Here is a 3,103-nt window from a genome sequence, read left to right on the forward strand (position 1 = left end):
CTTCAAGAGAGTTGGGTCCTATAACATCAAAGAACCCAAAATCTCAACATTTTTGCTCATGAAACTCGAAATCAAGGGCTGGAATTTCGAACAGTAAAATGTAGCTTACCTCAAGATTAATTGTATGGGTTTTGTAGAGCTCTCCGCGGTGAACGCGTGACCGCAAACGGAGCGGCAATCGGAGCTCTAGATCAAAAGTTATGGTGGTTTGAAGATCAAGTGAGAGATAGAACTTGAGAGAGTGTTCTTCCCTTCCTCTCCACCATTTCAGCGTGTTTGAGTGTGTTGTAAGGAGAGAGAGTGCTGAAAACTAGGGTTTTAGTTTAGTTTAGTTGGGCCAAGGGCCCACTTTGGGTCCGGTTGGCCCGGTTTGGCCCGTTTGGTCCAGTCTTGGTCCGATTTCTATAAAATTGGTACCGAAATTCTCGTCTCAATCTCCTCTATCACATTTAGCCATAAAAATAACATTTTTGGCTTTCTAGAATAAATTCTCAATGGGTTAATTAGCCGTTAATTAACCGGGTCTTACATTCTACCCACCTAATTGGGAATTTTGCTCACAAAATTCAAATGCAATTACCTGAGAATAAGTGCGGATAATCCGTTCGCATCTCCGACTCAAGTTCCCAAGTGTGTTCCTCAACACCGCCTCGACTCCAAGCCACTTTGACTAATGAAACCTCCTTTCCACACAACCGAACTGTCGTGAGGCATACGCCACCACATTATGATGCTGCATCAGCACGCATCCTAAACCCTTTAGTGAGGCATCGCAGTACACTTCAAATCGTTCGTTCGGCTCAGGTAACACTAACACAGGTGCAGTGGTCAACTTTTTCTTCAATGCCTGAAAGCTCTCCTCGCACTCAGGATTCCAAACAAACGGAGTGTCTTTGCGAGTTAACTTTGTCAACGGTAAAGCTAATTGCGAAAAGCCTTTGATGAACCTTCGGTAATAGCCAGCTAAACCCAGAAAACTCCTTATCTCGGTTACTGTGGTTGGTTGCTTCCAATCCATCACAGCTTCTACCTTAGTTGGATCTACGGCTATTCCCTTCTTACTCACCACGTGACCCAAAAATTTCACCTCATCCTTCCAAAACTCACACTTAGACAATTTCGCATAGAGTTTCTTCTCCTTTAGAATCTGCAACACGGTCCGCAAGTGTTCTGCATGCTCTTCTTCAGTCTTGGAGTAAATCAGTATATCGTCAATGAAGACAACAACGAATTTATCCAGAAACGGACGGAATACTCTATTCATGTAATCCATAAACACTGCAGGAGCGTTCGTCAACCCAAAAGACATTACAGTATACTCGTAATGACCATAACGAGTCCTAAAAGCGGTCTTAGGGATATCCTCACCCCTCACCCTTATCTGGTGATAACCGGATCGCAAATCGATCTTAGAGAAAACCCCAGCTCCTTGTAACTGATCCATGAGATCATCAATCCTCGGCAATGAGTACTTATTCTTTATGGTGACCTTGTTCAGCTGCCTGTAATCCACACAGAGCCGCATACTTCCATCTTTTTTCTTTACCAGTAACACTGGAGCACCCCACGGGGAAACACTTGGTCGGATAAAGTTCTTACCCAACAATTCCTCTAACTGAGACTTTAGCTCGGCCATCTCTAACGGTGACATCCTATAAGGAGCACTTAAGATTGGTCCCGTCCCAGGCACCAACTCAATAGCAAACTCGACCTCTCGGTTAGGTGGAAATTCCTCAATATCATCTGGAAACACTTCCGGAAACTCACACACTACCGGAATCTGATCCAACTTTTGATCATCACCCGAAACACCAGCGGTTAACAACAGGATACCCTGACATTCGATTCCAGAACAGTTCACCATCATCGAATTCAAGTAATAATTATTCACCACGACCGGCCCTTCTGTATCCTCCGGTATAAAGTACACCGACTTTGTAGAACAATCAAGCAGGACATGGTTCTCAGATAACCAGTCCAATCCCAAGATAAGATCAAGACCGATCATCGGTAAGCAGATTAAATTATGGACAAAATCACGCTGCTTGAACCTAAACGAAACTTTTGGGCATCCTATCCTAGTTACCATGGCCTCATGGGTAGCATTATACACTTTTAAGTCATAACCTAAGGTTACGATCTTCAATCCTAACTCATGGGCTTTCTCAAATGCAATGAATGAATGCGATGCTCCCGAATCAAATAAAGCATTTAAAGTTTGACCAACCATTTCACAGTTACCTCGAATGAGTGTCTCGGATCCTTCTGCACCCACAGCTGAGGTGGTGAACACCCGACCAGTCTGTTGTGCTTTCCCAACACCTTGCCTTTGCTTCTCCGGACAACTTGCGGCTTTATGCCCCGCCTTCCCACAATTATAGCACAAACCCCATCCGGCCTTGCATGGTACTCCCGGATGGTGACTCCCACACCTAGTACAAGCTTGATCATTCTGAGGCTGCTTCCCAAACCTTTTCCCTTGGGAGTAGTTGTTGTTGGGCCTCCTAAAGAAACCTCCCCTCTTGAAAGACGGACCTCTAGGTGCAAAGCCCTTCCCTCGGTTCTGTGGAAATGAACCTTTGTGACTCCCTTTCTCAGCGGTTGCCCTTTTCACACACTCCTCAGCAACCCTACACTTGTTCACTAATTCGGAGAAAGTCCTAATCTCCATTGGTCCTACTGAACTGAAGATATCACTCCGGAGTCCTCCTTCGTACTTAACACACTTCCATTCCTCATATTCCACCGGAGTCCCTTGACACATACGAGAGAATCTGAACAGCTCCTCAAACATGTCAGTATACTCAGATATGGACATAGTACCCTGCTTCAGCTGCAACAATTCAAGCTCCTTGGCCGTCCTAGCAGAAGTCGGAAAGTACTTCTTATAGAACTCTTCTTGAAAGACATTCCAGGTGATATAGTCATCACCCTGCTGCAGAAGACGTCGAATGCCTTGCCACCAATGCGACGCCTCACCGGTGAGCATATAAGTGGCAAACTCGACACGCTGTCCTTCAGGTACCACTTGTGCTTGTAATGCTCGCTCTATAGCCTGAAACCATGTATCAGCCTCAGTCGGGCTAGTAGTTCCCTTGAACTT

This window comes from Arachis ipaensis, chromosome B10, assembly GCF_000816755.2.
Source record: "Arachis ipaensis cultivar K30076 chromosome B10, Araip1.1, whole genome shotgun sequence".
Lineage (NCBI taxonomy): Eukaryota > Viridiplantae > Streptophyta > Magnoliopsida > Fabales > Fabaceae > Arachis > Arachis ipaensis.